Raw genomic sequence first — 19,273 nt, 5'->3', positions numbered from 1 at the left:
GTGGAGCCCCACGTGTAAGGGGAGGCGTTCTGTGTCCCTCATCTTCCAGAGCAGGGGCTGCTGGAGGTCTTGCTGGCCTGCTCTGTGCCGGTGCTGTTGCGGTGAGAGGCGTGCTGTGCCTCTCTTCCCCTGGACATTCTGCCAGGGGAGCAGCTGATGGGGCAGTGTCCGTGGTTTGCAGTGAGCCAGGAGAGGCGCTTGTTGGGTGTTCTGCTTCTTTTGCTGCAGCCTCCCTGTCCACACTGCTGGCTGAGCTGCCCTCTTTCTGGGGAACGTTCTGTGGGTCTGTGCAGAGGCTGGGGAACCTGGGGATGATGCAGGAGTTGAGGATGACGATCTCCTCATCTTCATCCCATCCCACAGGACTGCTTTCTTTCGTGCTGCGGCCCAGGCTTCGCATATCCTTGCCTGTCCCCTGCCTGGGTTTGACGTTTTTCTCTCTCTGTTGTTTTTGCTTCTCACCCTGGCCTGGGCTAGCTGGTGCAGGGTCTTTCCGGGCAGCCGTTTTACCTGCACATACCCGGGAATCAGGCCCTGGCAGAGCAGTGATTCACCTCCTCTCCATGTCTGTCTGCACCTCAACTGCTCTTGCTGCTGTCACTTTGCACCCCGTGTGTGCCAGGTCCCGCAGTGCTGCTGGTCGTTGGCCGTGTTCCCAGCTTTTTGGCGTTTTTGCCAGCACTTCAGACACGCGGGACTGTGCTGTGTCCTGCAGTGCCATGCAAGAGTCTGCAGGGCTGTGTGGGGCAGGGTGCCGGCTCTTCTTTAAATTCTGGGGCCCTGTTGCGGGCTGAGGTGATGTTCTGTGTCCTTTGGTCCTTGGAGGTCTGCCCGCGGGAGAAAGCCTTGCCTCCCTCATGGCTCCCTGGTTCCAGGCTAGGGCATTTCTAATGGTAGTGGAAACGAAGGCCTTTACTGGGTCTTCCATTTCTTCAGCTGGGGATGCAAGGCTGCTTTTGGACAAGTGCCGGCTCTTCCAGTTTTGGGCCTCTGCTGTGGCAAGAGGTGGTGTTCTGGGGCCTTTGGTCCTGGGACCTCTGCTTGAGGGAGAAAGCCTTGCCTTGCTGCTGGCTCCCTCGTAGCAGGGTAGAGCGTTTCTTATGATTGTGGAGACGAAGGATTGTACTGTGTACTCCACATCCTCGTCAGGGGCCACCGGGCTGTGTGGGCCACGTTCCCGCCTCTCTGCCCTCACTGCCCTGTCCCTGTTGCCAGAGATGCAGGGAAGAGGTGGCAAAAGCTCTTGGTGGCTGCGGGCCTCTTTGCCTGACGCCTTTGGCCTTCCTCCCCCTGAAGATGCAGAGGCTGCTGCTTGCAGAGGGGGCAGCTTGCAAGTGGCCCTTTGAGACGATGATGACTGTGCTGCAGGCACTTGCTTGGGTGCTGCTGCCTGAGTCGCTGTCTGCCTTGGCAAAGGCGGCACAGCTGGCAGCTGCATTCTCTCTGCCTCATCCTGGCCTTGTGGACGAGGGAGCACTTGGTGCCTTGCTCGGGGCTCCCTGGCTCATTGCTACAGCACAGCGTAAGACTGCGGAAACGACGATCTGGGCAGTTTCATGTAGATCTCCATCACAGGCATTGGAGGCACGTCGGGCACGTCCCTGGCGCTCTACCATCACCGCAGCGCTGTGCTCACTGGGGCTGGGACAGGCCGATGGCTTTGACTTTGGAGCCCCTCGTGTCAAGGGAGGCGCTCTGTGTCCCTCATCTTCCAGAAAAGTGGCTGCTGGAGGACTTGCTGGGCTGCTCTCTGCCGCTGCTGTTGCAGTGAGAGGCGTGCTGTGCCTCTCTTCCCCTGGACCTTCTGCCAGGGGAGCAGCTGATGATGAAGTTTCTGTGGACTCCAGTGAGCCAGGAGAGGCGCTTGTTGGGTGTTCTGTTTCTTCTTCTGCTGCCTCCCTGTCCACGCTGCTGGATGAGCTGCCCTCTTCCTGGGGAATGTCCTGTGGGTCTGTGAAGAGGCTGGGGAACCTGGGGTTGATCCAGGAGCTGAGGATGACAACGTCTTCCTCTTCATCCCATCCCGCAGGACCCTTTTCTTTCCTGCCCTGGCCCAGGCTTTGCACATCCTTGCCTCTTCCCTGCCTGGGTTTGACGTTTTCCTTTCTCTGTTGCTTTTGCTTCTCAACGCAGCCTGGGCTAGCTGGTGCAGGGTCTCTGATGGCAGCCGTTGTTCCTGCACATACCCGGGGTCAGGCCCTGGCAGAGCAGTGGTCCACCTCCTCTCCATGTCTGTCTGGACCCCGGCTGATCTTGTTGCTGGCACTGTGCTCCCCGCGTGTGCCAGGTCCTCCAATTCTGCCAGTCATTGACCATGTTCCCAGCTTTTAGCTGTCGTCTTTGCCAGACCTCTGCCTGAGGAAGAAAGCCTTGCCTTCCTCGTGGCTCCCTCGTTGCAGGCTATGGCATTGGTAATGACACTGGGGACGAAGGCCTTTACTTGGTTTTCCATTTCTACGGCACAGGCTGCAGGGCTGTTTTTGGCAGGGTGCTACATCTTCTTCAATTCTGGGGCCCTGCTGTGGGGAGAGGTGGGGAGCTGTGGCCTTTGGTCCCAGCTTAGTCAGCTCGGTGGTGGCCCTACAGGAAAGATGCTCCCTGAGTGCACAGAGAGAGAGAAAAGCTGCTCCCCGACAGGGCAGCTCCTGACCCTTCCTCTGACAGCCCTGGCGGCCATTTGGCAGTTCTGCCTGCCCCCCGTGCCACAAGCTGGCTGAGGCCTTGGGCTGTCCGCAGCACGGCTGTCAGTGATGGCGGGCGGTACCTAGAGCCAAGAGGCCTTTCTTGTTCTTTGTGCTGAAGGAAACGTGCTCTCTGGAGAGGCAGTGCCTCTTTGCTGCAAGTCTTGCAGGGTTGCCTCTCACTTTGTGGGCCCTATTTTTCGTCAGCATTTGTGAGGGGCTTCTGCATCCCCCCGCTCACTTGTTGCGGCCAGGGCTTCCCCCCAGGATGTCTGGGCAGGCCCATGCCACTGGGCAGGCTCTGGGTGGGCCTCGTTCCCTGCAGGGGCAGGCGTCTGCCCCTGAGCCCAGAGCCCAGGAGCAGCTCCTGCACTCGCGGCTGCCCCTGCCCGGGCTGCTGCCGCTGCTTCTGGAACCTTCCTGCAGCCTCTGGCAGCTGGCGCCTGCTGGCGGCCTTGTTGCCGTCCCCAGGGCACGGCTGAAAGGGGATTTGGGGCATTTGCTTTCCAGGGTCTGGGAACGTTGGGGATGCAATACCCCACCACGTGCACAGGCAGTTCACGCTGAACAAGGTGGGCTTTGCAGCCTCGTCCTGCCCTCGTAGCCTGCTCCTTCCTGCAGCTGCCACCCCACAGCCCACCTCCTCAAGCAGAAGAAACACCCCAACGGTAGCCTGGAAAGTGTAGGTGTGCCAGGGGCCCCTTGGTGCTCTGGCAATATGCACAACAGAAGAGCCCAGCTCCAGCAGAAGGACGGGATCCGTACTGCCTGGCGCTTGTGCGTTGCCTATGGCCTGAGTAGGCAAGCCAGCATGTAGCCGGAGCCGGTTCTCAAGGCTTTCCCTATTAGTTGGGAACCTCGTGGAGGGTTTTTCCTGAGCTGAGGGTGTTAGCCCAGCTCTTCTGTAGGGGGCAAAAAGGAGGGAGCTGGGAAGCTCCCAGACACTGAGGCCATCTCCAGGGCTCTCCGCAGTGACGCCATCTGGCACCTTCCCGTGAGCAGTGGCCAAAGCACAAGGGCCCATCTTCTTTGTTGGGGAAGCCCCGTGCTGCATTTCCAGTGCCAGAAATGCTTAAATACTGTTCCTCCTTTCTTGCTTTTCAGCGTGTCTTAGTACCTGGGCTGGGTGCCTCCTTCCTTATTAAACTGGGGCTGCTCTTGTTTTTTGCTTAGAGCTCCTCCAGGTAAAGAAGCCCACTTTTCAGCTCTCGGAGAACTTTGCCTGTCTTCCTGGAGTCCCACATAAGAAAGAGACTTTTCCTGTTTCTTTCTCAGGTGAATTTGGCCGCATCGGCAGGAAAAGTGTCCTGACACATGTCCTACTGACTGTCTTTTCCTTGCCGGGCAGCTGCTTGGTGAGCAACAGCTGTTGCAGCACTTCCTCCTCTTGTGTGCTTGCAGGCTGCTGACAGCACGTCAGGAGAGCTTGCAGGCTGCTGACAGCACGTCAGGTTCTTGCAGTGGAAAATTCCACTAACCTTGCATTTTCAAAAGGGATTGTGTAGGTATGAAATGTGTTTATCTGAGTCGTGTCAATATGGAACAATGCTAGGGCCGCATGGTATGATGAATATGATCTTCCGTCTTACATACCCTTGTATAACCACAAGTCTAAGAAAAACAGAGTGGTTAATGTATATAGTTCTTGTATCTTGCAAAGGAATGTTTTAGCAATTCGTGTCAATAGAGAGCTTCAAGGGAAATGTATTTGTAGGCTTTTCCTTGAAGTCTCTGATATCTGGGGGGGGGGGGTGTCAGAGTAACTGCTAACTATTCTGACTATTGCATGGGACACTATGCAAGTCTCTGACATCTGTCCAGGAGATTAAGGAGCAGGGGAAAGCTGAAGAATGACTAAAAGACAAAGCTTGCAGGGCACGCTGCACAAGTCTCTGACATACAGCCAAGATGGACAAAGGAGAAGGACAAGAGGGAGGAAGACTATGAGCCTTCAGCACGAGAGACCCCCAGAGACACCACCGGAGACTGATATGCATGCTCCAGTAGGAGGGTCGGATTCCGGAAACTAATTATAATAACCCTGTTTTTTTTAGAAGTAGTATTGAATAAGTACTAGCCTAGGAGCATAAAAATCAACCTCTTGATGTGACTGGTGTGCGTCTTGGTGGAGCAGAGACTCCCGGCGCACCCAGCGCTGTTTGCTTGCCTCTATTCGTTTAATAAATTGTAAACATTAATTGCAATCCCACTGGGGACTCAGTCATTTATTACATGTAGCCTAGAGGAAAGGAGGCTTGGGGGAGACCTTATCACGCTGTACAAGGACCTCAGAGAAGGTTTTAGTGCGGTGGGGGTCAGTCCCTTCTCCCAAGCAACAGGTGGTGGGAGAAGAGGAGAAAGTGGGGCCGGGGGAGGTTTACAGAATCACAGAATCACAGAAGTAGTCCAGGTTGGAAGAGACCTCAAGATCATCGAGTCCAACCTCTGACCTAATACTAACAAGTACTCCACTAAACCATATCGCTAAGCTCAACATCTAAACGTTTTTAAATACCTCCAGGGATGGTGGTTTAGGTGGATACTAGGCAAAAAGTCTTCAACGAAAGGGTTCTGAAGCATTGGAACAGGCTGCCCAGGGAAGTAGTTGAGTCACCATCCCCGGAGGCATTCGAAAGCCGTGTAGATCTGGTGCCGAGGGACACGGTTCAGTGGTAGATTCTATGATTCTGTACTTCTCTGACTGTGAGAGGCCCCGGGTGCCAGGTTGGCATGGCCTGCACCACTCTTTCTCCTGAGATCAACGGCACAGAGAGGAGCACTGGGGGGCAAAGTCTGCCTGAGCTTTTATTCACAGCAGAAAGCAGCCGCAGCTGAGCTGAGGTTGGGGGCAGGATGTGGTGGGGCATCTGAATTCCTGAGGCACTGTCCTGTTCCTATCAGTGATGCCAGCGTCCAGCACTGAGCGCCCTCCTGGTACTGGCAGCCGGGTACGGCTACTCTCGCTGTCCTGCGATGCAGCTGCAGCAGAAAGCCCTGCGCAGCGCGCGAAGTGCCCTCCTGATGCGGGAGGGCCATGGCTGGCGCGCCGGGGGTTGTGCGAGGTCAAGGATGCCTGTGGGGGACACAGAGGTGTAGGTTAGGGCCTGAGCGGGTGCTGGGCGAGCCTGTCCCCCCCCTCCAAGGCCTTTCCCTGGGAAGGGGTGGCACAGGACCAGCCAGCCCCCCTGCGCGTGGTGCTGCCAACCTTGTGCTTGGTGCTGCTCGCTGCGCTGAACAGGTCCGGCCAACAGATCCTGGGACGGCGCTTGTGTCTGGGACGTTGCTGGCTCATCCGCTGGCGTATCTTTGGTGCTGGAGGAGGACTGCGCTTGGCCTCCCTGCTCGATGGCCACCTGCATGGGGAGAGGAACAGCACGGGCAGCGGAGGAACGGGATGTCAGCCCTTGTGCCCGGGGCATGTGGAAACAGAGCGCAGCGGGCAGCTCCCGGCACGCACACCCAATGCACTGCTTCTGCCTGGGGCTGCCCTGGATGCCTGGTGCCCACCACGCGTGCTGTGCTTACCTGGTGCCCAGGAACCAAGGGAGTGGCTGCTGCTCCTGCTTCGTCAGCTGCTCCTGGGAGGAGATCTGTGCTGGCCTCCCTGAGAGGCTCTGCAGCCAAAGGAGAAGCCACTTCTCCACCTCCTTCTTGTGGCGTTGCTGCTGCAGCGAGAGGGGCTTCATTGGCCTCCCCCACAGGGCCTCCAGCCAAGGCAGAGGCTGAGGATGTACAGTCTGCAGGCCCTTTGGTAGACTGTACATTGCTGCTTTCTTATTTCTTTTCATGATTTAAGAAAGAAATAACTGGCAATTCTAGAATTTTCTTCCCACACCCAAATGGATCACCGCACACACTTTGTGGGATGTACTCGAGGCTTGTATGGGACAGAAACGAGAGAATTTTATTCTCAGTGCTGGGTTGCTCAGCTCAGTTGTGGCCCTACAGGAAGGAAGCTCCCTGAGTGCAGGGAGAGAGAGAGAGAGAAAAGCTGCTCCCTGATAGGGCGGCTCCAGCCCCACCCTCTGGCAGCCCTGGCGGCCATTTTGCAGTTCTGCTTTCTGCCCGTGCCACAAGCTGGCTGAGGCCTTGGGCTGTCCCCAGCACGGCTGCCAGCGATGGTGGGCGGTATCTAGAGGCAAGAGGCCTTTCTTTGCCTTCCTGCTGAAAGAAGCCTGCTCTCTGGAGAGAGCAGCGCCACTTTTCTCCAAGTTCTGGGGGTTCCATGCTATGTGCCGTGGCCTCTCACTTTGTGGGGGCCTGCTTGTCACCATCATTTGTGAGGGGCTTCTGCATCCCCCCCGATCACTGGTTGTGGCTGGTGCTTCTGGGCTGTTTCACGCAGACCTTTGTCACAGGCACTGAGGATGCAGAGTCTGCAGGCTCTGCTGTGGGAGGAGGCACGCTGGGTCCTGAGGCCGAGGGAGCACTTGGTGCCTTGCGTGGGGCTCCCTGGCTCATGGCTACAGCACGGCGTAGGACTACGGAAACAACAGTCTTGACTGGTTCAAGCAGATCTTCATCACAGGCATTGGAGGCGTGTCGGGCACGTCCCTGCCTCTACCATCACCACGGAGCTGTGCTCACTGGGGCTGGGACAGGCTGATGGCCTTGTGGAGCCCCACGTGTCAGGGGAGGCGTTCTGTGTCCCTCATCTTCCAGAGCAGGGGCTGCTGGAGGACTTGCTGGCCTGCTCTGTGCCGGTGCTGTTGCAGTGAGAGGCGTGCTGTGCCTCTCTTCCCCAGGAATTTCTTCCAGGGGAGTAGCAGATGGGGCAGCGTCCGTGGTTTGCAGTGAGCCAGGAGAGGCGCTTGTTGGGTGTTCTGTTTCTTCTTCTTCTGCCTCCCTGTCCACACTGCTGGCTGAGCTGCCCTCTTTCTGGGGAACGTCCTGTGGGTCTGTGCAGAGGCTGGGGAACCTGGGGTTGATGCAGGAGTTGAGGATGACGATCTCCTCATCTTCATCCCATCCCACAGGACTGCTTTCTTTCGTGCTGCGGCCCAGGCTTCGCATATCCTTGCCTGTCCCCTGCCTGGGTTTGACGTTTTTCTCTCTCTGTTGTTTTTGCTTCTCACCCTGGCCTGGGCTAGCTGGTGCAGGGTCTTTCCGGGCAGCCGTTTTACCTGCACATACCCGGGAATCAGGCCCTGGCAGAGCAGTGATTCACCTCCTCTCCATGTCTGTCTGCACCTCAACTGCTCTTGCTGCTGTCACTTTGCACCCCGTGTGTGCCAGGTCCCGCAGTGCTGCTGGTCGTTGGCCGTGTTCCCAGCTTTTTGGCGTTTTTGCCAGCACTTCAGACACGCGGGACTGTGCTGTGTCCTGCAGTGCCGTGCAAGAGTCTGCAGGGCTGTGTGGGGCAGGGTGCCGGCTCTTCTTTTAAATTTTGGGGCCCTGTTGCGGGCTGAGGTGGTGTTCTGTGTCCTTTGCTCCTTGGAGGTCTGCCCGCGGGAGAAAGCCTTGCCTCCCTCATGGCTCCCTGGTTCCAGGCTAGGGCATTTCTAATGGTAGTGGAAACGAAGGCCTTTACTGGGTCTTCCATTTCTTCAGCTGGGGATGCAAGGCTGCTTTTGGACAAGTGCCGGCTCTTCCAGTTTTGGGCCTCTGCTGTGGCAAGAGGTGGTGTTCTGGGGCCTTTGGTCCTGGGACCTCTGCTTGAGGGAGAAAGCCTTGCCTTGCTGCTGGCTCCCTCGTAGCAGGGTAGAGCGTTTCTTATGATTGTGGAGACGAAGGATTGTACTGTGTACTCCACATCCTCGTCAGGGGCCACCGGGCTGTGTGGGCCACGTTCCCGCCTCTCTGCCCTCACTGCCCTGTCCCTGTTGCCAGAGATGCAGGGAAGCGGTGGCAAAAGCTCTTGGTGGCTGCGGGCCTCTTTGCCTGACGCCTTTGCCCTTCCTCCCCCTGAAGATGCAGAGGCTGCTGCTTGCAGAGGGGGCAGCTTGCAAGTGGCCCTTTGAGACGATGATGACTGTGCTGCAGGCACTTGCTTGGGTGCTGCTGCCTGAGTCGCTGTCTGCCTTGGCAAAGGCGGCACGGCTGGCAGCTGCATTCTCTCTGCCTGCTGCACCCCACGGTGAGGCAGTGTCTTCATGTCTTGCTGCTTCTTCTCCATCTGCAAGAGAAGCGAGGAGAAAGGCCAAGTTACTTTGGCCATTTCTGCCATTCCGCTCAGTGTACCCCCTAGAAGTGCTGCTGTGAGCTGCCCTTAAGCGGCCCCTGGCATGTCCTGGCAGCTGCCCACAACGAGCAGGGCTCAGTCTGCCAGAGTAATGACCTGTCTTTCTCTTCCTGCAAGTGCCGTCTGCTCGTCGGAGGGTGCCAGGGCTGCCAAAGATGTTCGACCGAACTCTCCTGGGGCTCCCGACTCCGTGTGGCAGGTGCCAGTGTGACGCACGCTCTCTGGGCATGACCACACTGACAGCCTGTCCGCATGGAGGGACAGTGGAGGCAGCTCCTGGCTGCGCACAGCCAGGTTGAATTAGGCCACGCTGCTCTTTGTGCCTCTGGGCACAGAACTGCCAGGGCCACGTGGGCTTTGGCTGTCCTGGGGGTGGGCTCTTTTTGGAGAAACCCCAGCTTTGGGAACAACTGTGTCCAGGTCCGAGGGGCTCAGGGCCAGCTGGCCGGCTCGCTGCAGCACCGTTCTCCTCATCCTGGTGCTCTCGGTGCCATCCCGTATCACTGCTGTCCCTGTCTCGCTCCCTGAGCCTCACCTGGCACCGCTCCTGTACGCTCCGCTGCCCTTCAGCGGGCTGGGAGTGATCCTTATTCTGCTGCTCCTCCATGCTGTGCTCCAGGTCCTCTGACCAAGAAGTCCAACGGGCACCCAGGGGAGCTGCTGCCTCCTGACAGAGCTGCTCTCCTGAGAGCGAGTGGGCAACTACCTTACTCGTGGCTCCCTGGCTCATGGTTACAGCATGGTGTAGGAGTGCAGAGGTGAGGGTCCAGTCTCAGGCCCATGTCCTGGCAGGCACCCCAGGGACTCCATCTCACACACCCACAGCAGGGTCTGCATTGGCAGGTACCTCTGGCTCCTTCCAGCCAGTGCCCCTGGCTCAGCCCCAGCTCAGTCTTTCTCAGGGGAGTCAGCTTAGCTCCCTAACTGGTCCCATCAAGTGCTCGTTACCTGCTCTGCCAGGAGATGCTCTGCTCAGTCGTCTGCGTAAGCTTCCTGGCTCTTTTGCCTGACTGCCCACACATCAGCAGAGACCGCGCTCGAGCTTGGACGCCCATCAGGCAGCCCTGGCAGTGCAGCTGGAGCAGGAGCAGGAGCATGAGCAGGGATTCCTCCCGTGTCCGGGCAGCCAGAGGCCTGTGGCTCTAGGCACTGTGAAGGGCTCCCAGAGAAGGTGGGCACCAGGGAGGCGGTGGAGCTGGCAGAGAGGTGCCTTGAGGCGGGCTCTGGCGGGGCTGCGAGAGGAAAGCCCTGGGCAGCCGCAGGAAGATTCCCTGCTCCTTGCTTTAAGAGCAAGCTGTGGAGAAGCTTTCAGTAGCAGAGCCACAGCTGTGCCACGCTGCTGTTTAGCCCACAGCTTCTCTGGCTGCTGAAGCAGGTCCTATGCTTCAGAGTTGTGGCTGAAACAGTGTTGGTAACACAATGGTGTTGAGAACAGCCGGTATCTCTGCTGTGGCGAGAGGTGGTGTTCTGGGGCCTTTGGTCCTGCAACCTCTGCCTGAGGGAGAAAGCCTTGCTGCTTGCTCTTGGCTTCCTCGTTGCAGGCTACACTGTTTCTTACGATTGTGGAGACGAAGGACTGTACTGAGTACTCCACATCCTCAGCAGGGGCCACAGGGCTGTGTGGGCCACGTTCCCGCCTCTCTGCCCTCACTGCCCTGTCCCTGTTGCCAGAGATGCAGGGAAGAGGTGGCAAAAGCTCTTGGTGGCTGCGGGCCTCTTTGCCTGACGCCTTTGCCCTTCCTCCCCCTGAAGATGCAGAGGCTGCTGCTTGCAGAGGGGGCAGCTTGCAAGTGGCCCTTTGAGACGATGATGACTGTGCTGCAGGCACTTGCTTGGGTGCTGCTGCCTGAGTCGCTGTCTGCCTTGGCAAAGGCGGCACAGCTGGCAGCTGCATTCTCTCTGCCTCATCCTGGCCTTGTGGACGAGGGAGCACTTGGTGCCTTGCTCGGGGCTCCCTGGCTCATTGCTACAGCACAGCGTAAGACTGCGGAAACGACGATCTGGGCAGTTTCATGTAGATCTCCATCACAGGCATTGGAGGCATGTCGGGCACGTCCCTGGCTCTCTACCATCACCGCAGCGCTGTGCTCACTGGGGCTGGGACAGGCCGATGGCTTTGACTTTGGAGCCCCTCGTGTCAAGGGAGGCGCTCTGTGTCCCTCATCTTCCAGAAAAGTGGCTGCTGGAGGACTTGCTGGCCTGCTCTCTGCCGCTGCTGTTGCAGTGAGAGGCGTGCTGTGCCTCTCTTCCCCTGGACCTTCTGCCAGGGGAGCAGCTGATGATGAAGTTTCTGTGGACTCCAGTGAGCCAGGAGAGGCGCTTGTTGGGTGTTCTGTTTCTTCTTCTGCTGCCTCCCTGTCCACGCTGCTGGATGAGCTGCCCTCTTCCTGGGGAATGTCCTGTGGGTCTGTGAAGAGGCTGGGGAACCTGGGGTTGATCCAGGAGCTGAGGATGACAACGTCTTCCTCTTCATCCCATCCCGCAGGACCCTTTTCTTTCCTGCCCTGGCCCAGGCTTTGCACATCCTTGCCTCTTCCCTGCCTGGGTTTGACGTTTTCCTTTCTCTGTTGCTTTTGCTTCTCAACGCAGCCTGGGCTAGCTGGTGCAGGGTCTCTGATGGCAGCCGTTGTTCCTGCACATACCCGGGGTCAGGCCCTGGCAGAGCAGTGGTCCACCTCCTCTCCATGTCTGTCTGGACCCCGGCTGATCTTGTTGCTGGCACTGTGCTCCCCGCGTGTGCCAGGTCCTCCAATTCTGCCAGTCATTGACCATGTTCCCAGCTTTTAGCTGTCGTCTTTGCCAGACCTCTGCCTGAGGAAGAAAGCCTTGCCTTCCTCGTGGCTCCCTCGTTGCAGGCTATGGCATTGGTAATGACACTGGGGACGAAGGCCTTTACTTGGTTTTCCATTTCTACGGCACAGGCTGCAGGGCTGTTTTTGGCAGGGTGCTACATCTTCTTCAATTCTGGGGCCCTGCTGTGGGGAGAGGTGGGGAGCTGTGGCCTTTGGTCCCAGCTTAGTCAGCTCGGTGGTGGCCCTACAGGAAAGATGCTCCCTGAGTGCACAGAGAGAGAGAAAAGCTGCTCCCCGACAGGGCAGCTCCTGACCCTTCCTCTGACAGCCCTGGCGGCCATTTGGCAGTTCTGCCTGCCCCCCGTGCCACAAGCTGGCTGAGGCCTTGGGCTGTCCGCAGCACGGCTGTCAGTGATGGCGGGCGGTACCTAGAGCCAAGAGGCCTTTCCTTTTCTTCGTGCTGAAGGAAACGTGCTCTCTGGAGAGGCAGTGCCTCTTTGCTGCAAGTCTTGCAGGGTTGCCTCTCACTTTGTGGGCCCTATTTTTTGTCAGCATTTGTGAGGGGCTTCTGCATCCCCCCGCTCACTTGTTGCGGCCAGGGCTTCCCCCCAGGATGTCTGGGCAGGCCCATGCCACTGGGCAGGCTCTGGGTGGGCCTCGTTCCCTGCAGGGGCAGGCGTCTGCCCCTGAGCCCAGAGCCCAGGAGCAGCTCCTGCACTCGCGGCTGCCCCTGCCCGGGCTGCTGCCGCTGCTTCTGGAACCTTCCTGCAGCCTCTGGCAGCTGGCGCCTGTGTGGCGGCCTTGTTGCCGTCCCCAGGGCACGGCTGAAAGGGGATTTGGGGCATTTGCTTTCCAGGGTCTGGGAACGTTGGGGATGCAATACCCCACCACGTGCACAGGCAGTTCACGCTGAACAAGGTGGGCTTTGCAGCCTCGTCCTGCCCTCGTAGCCTGCTCCTTCCTGCAGCTGCCACCCCACAGCCCACCTCCTCAAGCAGAAGAAACACCCCAACGGTAGCCTGGAAAGTGTAGGTGTGCCAGGGGCCCCTTGCTGCTCTGGCAATATGCACAACAGAAGAGCCCAGCTCCAGCAGAAGGACGGGATCCGTACTGCCTGGCGCTTGTGCGTTGCCTATGGCCTGAGTAGGCAAGCCAGCATGTAGCCGGAGCCGGTTCTCAAGGCTTTCCCTATTAGTTGGGAACCTCGTGGAGGGTTTTTCCTGAGCTGAGGGTGTTAGCCCAGCTCTTCTGTAGGGGGCAAAAAGGAGGGAGCTGGGAAGCTCCCAGACACTGAGGCCATCTCCAGGGCTCTCCGCAGTGACGCCATCTGGCACCTTCCCGTGAGCAGTGGCCAAAGCACAAGGGCCCATCTTCTTTGTTGGGGAAGCCCCGTGCTGCATTTCCAGTGCCAGAAATGCTTAAATACTGTTCCTCCTTTCTTGCTTTTCAGCGTGTCTTAGTACCTGGGCTGGGTGCCTCCTTCCTTATTAAACTGGGGCTGCTCTTGTTTTTTGCTTTGAGCTCCTCCAGGTAAAGAAGCCCACTTTTCAGCTCTCGGAGAACTTTGCCTGTCTTCCTGGAGTCCCACATAAGAAAGAGACTTTTCCTGTTTCTTTCTCAGGTGAATTTGGCCGCATCGGCAGGAAAAGTGTCCTGACACATGTCCTACTGACTGTCTTTTCCTTGCCGGGCAGCTGCTTGGTGAGCAACAGCTGTTGCAGCACTTCCTCCTCTTGTGTGCTTGCAGGCTGCTGACAGCACGTCAGGAGAGCTTGCAGGCTGCTGACAGCACGTCAGGTTCTTGCAGTGGAAAATTCCACTAACCTTGCATTTTCAAAAGGGATTGTGTAGGTATGAAATGTGTTTATCTGAGTCGTGTCAATATGGAACAATGCTAGGGCCGCATGGTATGATGAATATGATCTTCCGTCTTACATACCCTTGTATAACCACAAGTCTAAGAAAAACAGAGTGGTTAATGTATATAGTTCTTGTATCTTGCAAAGGAATGTTTTAGCAATTCGTGTCAATAGAGAGCTTCAAGGGAAATGTATTTGTAGGCTTTTCCTTGAAGTCTCTGATATCTGGGGGGGGGGGGTGTCAGAGTAACTGCTAACTATTCTGACTATTGCATGGGACACTATGCAAGTCTCTGACATCTGTCCAGGAGATTAAGGAGCAGGGGAAAGCTGAAGAATGACTAAAAGACAAAGCTTGCAGGGCACGCTGCACAAGTCTCTGACATACAGCCAAGATGGACAAAGGAGAAGGACAAGAGGGAGGAAGACTATGAGCCTTCAGCACGAGAGACCCCCAGAGACACCACCGGAGACTGATATGCATGCTCCAGTAGGAGGGTCGGATTCCGGAAACTAATTATAATAACCCTGTTTTTTTTAGAAGTAGTATTGAATAAGTACTAGCCTAGGAGCATAAAAATCAACCTCTTGATGTGACTGGTGTGCGTCTTGGTGGAGCAGAGACTCCCGGCGCACCCAGCGCTGTTTGCTTGCCTCTATTCGTTTAATAAATTGTAAACATTAATTGCAATCCCACTGGGGACTCAGTCATTTATTACATGTAGCCTAGAGGAAAGGAGGCTTGGGGGAGACCTTATCACGCTGTACAAGGACCTCAGAGAAGGTTTTAGTGCGGTGGGGGTCAGTCCCTTCTCCCAAGCAACAGGTGGTGGGAGAAGAGGAGAAAGTGGGGCCGGGGGAGGTTTACAGAATCACAGAATCACAGAAGTAGTCCAGGTTGGAAGAGACCTCAAGATCATCGAGTCCAACCTCTGACCTAATACTAACAAGTACTCCACTAAACCATATCGCTAAGCTCAACATCTAAACGTTTTTAAATACCTCCAGGGATGGTGGTTTAGGTGGATACTAGGCAAAAAGTCTTCAACGAAAGGGTTCTGAAGCATTGGAACAGGCTGCCCAGGGAAGTAGTTGAGTCACCATCCCCGGAGGCATTCGAAAGCCGTGTAGATCTGGTGCCGAGGGACACGGTTCAGTGGTAGATTCTATGATTCTGTACTTCTCTGACTGTGAGAGGCCCCGGGTGCCAGGTTGGCATGGCCTGCACCACTCTTTCTCCTGAGATCAACGGCACAGAGAGGAGCACTGGGGGGCAAAGTCTGCCTGAGCTTTTATTCACAGCAGAAAGCAGCCGCAGCTGAGCTGAGGTTGGGGGCAGGATGTGGTGGGGCATCTGAATTCCTGAGGCACTGTCCTGTTCCTATCAGTGATGCCAGCGTCCAGCACTGAGCGCCCTCCTGGTACTGGCAGCCGGGTACGGCTACTCTCGCTGTCCTGCGATGCAGCTGCAGCAGAAAGCCCTGCGCAGCGCGCGAAGTGCCCTCCTGATGCGGGAGGGCCATGGCTGGCGCGCCGGGGGTTGTGCGAGGTCAAGGATGCCTGTGGGGGACACAGAGGTGTAGGTTAGGGCCTGAGCGGGTGCTGGGCGAGCCTGTCCCCCCCCTCCAAGGCCTTTCCCTGGGAAGGGGTGGCACAGGACCAGCCAGCCCCCCTGCGCGTGGTGCTGCCAACCTTGTGCTTGGTGCTGCTCGCTGCGCTGAACAGGTCCGGCCAACAGATCCTGGGACGGCGCTTGTGTCTGGGACGTTGCTGGCTCATCCGCTGGCGTATCTTTGGTGCTGGAGGAGGACTGCGCTTGGCCTCCCTGCTCGATGGCCACCTGCATGGGGAGAGGAACAGCACGGGCAGCGGAGGAACGGGATGTCAGCCCTTGTGCCCGGGGCATGTGGAAACAGAGCGCAGCGGGCAGCTCCCGGCACGCACACCCAATGCACTGCTTCTGCCTGGGGCTGCCCTGGATGCCTGGTGCCCACCACGCGTGCTGTGCTTACCTGGTGCCCAGGAACCAAGGGAGTGGCTGCTGCTCCTGCTTCGTCAGCTGCTCCTGGGAGGAGATCTGTGCTGGCCTCCCTGAGAGGCTCTGCAGCCAAAGGAGAAGCCACTTCTCCACCTCCTTCTTGTGGCGTTGCTGCTGCAGCGAGAGGGGCTTCATTGGCCTCCCCCACAGGGCCTCCAGCCAAGGCAGAGGCTGAGGATGTACAGTCTGCAGGCCCTTTGGTAGACTGTACATTGCTGCTTTCTTATTTCTTTTCATGATTTAAGAAAGAAATAACTGGCAATTCTAGAATTTTCTTCCCACACCCAAATGGATCACCGCACACACTTTGTGGGATGTACTCGAGGCTTGTATGGGACAGAAACGAGAGAATTTTATTCTCAGTGCTGGGTTGCTCAGCTCAGTTGTGGCCCTACAGGAAGGAAGCTCCCTGAGTGCAGGGAGAGAGAGAGAAAAGCTGCTCCCTGATAGGGCGGCTCCAGCCCCACCCTCTGGCAGCCCTGGCGGCCATTTTGCAGTTCTGCTTTCTGCCCGTGCCACAAGCTGGCTGAGGCCTTGGGCTGTCCCCAGCACGGCTGCCAGCGATGGTGGGCGGTATCTAGAGGCAAGAGGCCTTTCTTTGCCTTCCTGCTGAAAGAAGCCTGCTCTCTGGAGAGAGCAGCGCCACTTTTCTCCAAGTTCTGGGGGTTCCATGCTATGTGCCGTGGCCTCTCACTTTGTGGGGGCCTGCTTGTCACCATCATTTGTGAGGGGCTTCTGCATCCCCCCCGATCACTGGTTGTGGCTGGTGCTTCTGGGCTGTTTCACGCAGACCTTTGTCACAGGCACTGAGGATGCAGAGTCTGCAGGCTCTGCTGTGGGAGGAGGCACGCTGGGTCCTGAGGCCGAGGGAGCACTTGGTGCCTTGCGTGGGGCTCCCTGGCTCATGGCTACAGCACGGCGTAGGACTACGGAAACAACAGTCTTGACTGGTTCAAGCAGATCTTCATCACAGGCATTGGAGGCGTGTCGGGCACGTCCCTGCCTCTACCATCACCACGGAGCTGTGCTCACTGGGGCTGGGACAGGCTGATGGCCTTGTGGAGCCCCACGTGTCAGGGGAGGCGTTCTGTGTCCCTCATCTTCCAGAGCAGGGGCTGCTGGAGGACTTGCTGGCCTGCTCTGTGCCGGTGCTGTTGCAGTGAGAGGCGTGCTGTGCCTCTCTTCCCCAGGAATTTCTTCCAGGGGAGTAGCAGATGGGGCAGCGTCCGTGGTTTGCAGTGAGCCAGGAGAGGCGCTTGTTGGGTGTTCTGTTTCTTCTTCTTCTGCCTCCCTGTCCACGCTGCTGGCTGAGCTGCCCTCTTTCTGGGGAACGTCCTGTGGGTCTGTGCAGAGGCTGGGGAACCTGGGGTTGATGCAGGAGTTGAGGATGACGATCTCCTCATCTTCATCCCATCCCACAGGACTGCTTTCTTTCGTGCTGCGGCCCAGGCTTCGCATATCCTTGCCTGTCCCCTGCCTGGGTTTGACGTTTTTCTCTCTCTGTTGTTTTTGCTTCTCACCCTGGCCTGGGCTAGCTGGTGCAGGGTCTTTCCGGGCAGCCGTTTTACCTGCACATACCCGGGAATCAGGCCCTGGCAGAGCAGTGATTCACCTCCTCTCCATGTCTGTCTGCACCTCAACTGCTCTTGCTGCTGTCACTTTGCACCCCGTGTGTGCCAGGTCCCGCAGTGCTGCTGGTCGTTGGCCGTGTTCCCAGCTTTTTGGCGTTTTTGCCAGCACTTCAGACACGCGGGACTGTGCTGTGTCCTGCAGTGCCGTGCAAGAGTCTGCAGGGCTGTGTGGGGCAGGGTGCCGGCTCTTCTTTTAAATTTTGGGGCCCTGTTGCGGGCTGAGGTGGTGTTCTGTGTCCTTTGCTCCTTGGAGGTCTGCCCGCGGGAGAAAGCCTTGCCTCCCTCATGGCTCCCTGGTTCCAGGCTAGGGCATTTCTAATGGTAGTGGAAACGAAGGCCTTTACTGGGTCTTCCATTTCTTCAGCTGGGGATGCAAGGCTGCTTTTGGACAAGTGCCGGCTCTTCCAGTTTTGGGCCTCTGCTGTGGCAAGAGGTGGTGTTCTGGGGCCTTTGGTCCTGGGACCTCTGCTTGAGGGAGAAAGCCTTGCCTTGCTGCTGGCTCCCTCGTAGCAGGGTAGAGCGTTTCTTATGATTGTGGAGACGAAGGATTGTACTGTGTACTCCACATCCTCGTCAGGGGCCACCGGGCTGTGTGGGCCACGTTCCCGCCTCTCTGCCCTCACTGCCCTGTCCCTGTTGCCACAGATGCAGGGAAGAGGTGGCAAAAGCTCTTGGTGGCTGCGGGCCTCTTTGCCTGACGCCTTTGCCCTTCCTCCCCCTGAAGATGCAGAGGCTGCTGCTTGCAGAGGGGGCAGCTTGCAAGTGGCCCTTTGAGACGATGATGACTGTGCTGCAGGCACTTGCTTGGGTGCTGCTGCCTGAGTCGCTGTCTGCCTTGGCAAAGGCGGCACGGCTGGCAGCTGCATTCTCTCTGCCTGCTGCACCCCACGGTGAGGCAGTGTCTTCATGTCTTGCTGCTTCTTCTCCATCTGCAAGAGAAGCGAGGAGAAAGGCCAAGTTACTTTGGCCATTTCTGCCATTCCGCTCAGTGTACCCCCTAGAAGTGCTGCTGTGAGCTGCCCTTAAGCGGCCCCTGGCATGTCCTGGCAGCTGCCCACAACGAGCAGGGCTCAGTCTGCCAGAGTAATGACCTGTCTTTCTCTTCCTGCAAGTGCCGTCTGCTCGTCGGAGGGTGCCAGGGCTGCCAAAGATGTTCGACCGAACTCTCCTGGGGCTCCCGACTCCGTGTGGCAGGTGCCAGTGTGACGCACGCTCTCTGGGCATGACCACACTGACAGCCTGTCCGCATGGAGGGACAGTGGAGGCAGCTCCTGGCTGCGCACAGCCAGGTTGAATTAGGCCACGCTGCTCTTTGTGCCTCTGGGCACAGAACTGCCAGGGCCACGTGGGCTTTGGCTGTCCTGGGGGTGGGCTCTTTTTGGAGAAACCCCAGCTTTGGGAACAACTGTGTCCAGGTCCGAGGGGCTCAGGGCCAGCTGGCCGGCTCGCTGCAGCACCGTTCTCCTCATCCTGATGCTCTCGGTGCCATCCCGTATCACTGCTGTCCCTGTCTCGCTCCCTGAGCCTCACCTGGCACCGCTCCTGTACGCTCCGCTGCCCTTCAGCGGGCTGGGAGTGATCCTTATTCTGCTGCTCCTCCATGCTGTGCTCCAGGTCCTCTGACCAAGAAGTCCAACGGGCACCCAGGGGAGCTGCTGCCTCCTGACAGAGCTGCTCTCCTGAGAGCGAGTGGGCAACTACCTTACTCGTGGCTCCCTGGCTCATGGTTACAGCATGGTGTAGGAGTGCAGAGGTGAGGGTCCAGTCTCAGGCCCATGTCCTGGCAGGCACCCCAGGGACTCCATCTCACACACCCACAGCAGGGTCTGCATTGGCAGGTACCTCTGGCTCCTTCCAGCCAGTGCCCCTGGCTCAGCCCCAGCTCAGTCTTTCTCAGGGGAGTCAGCTTAGCTCCCTAACTGGTCCCATCAAGTGCTCGTTACCTGCTCTGCCAGGAGATGCTCTGCTCAGTCGTCTGCGTAAGCTTCCTGGCTCTTTTGCCTGACTGCCCACACATCAGCAGAGACCGCGCTCGAGCTTGGACGCCCATCAGGCAGCCCTGGCAGTGCAGCTGGAGCAGGAGCAGGAGCA

This window comes from Aythya marila (assembly GCF_965140915.1).
Source record: "Aythya marila genome assembly, chromosome: 1".
NCBI lineage: Eukaryota > Metazoa > Chordata > Aves > Anseriformes > Anatidae > Aythya > Aythya marila.
This window is presented reverse-complemented; position numbering follows the sequence as displayed.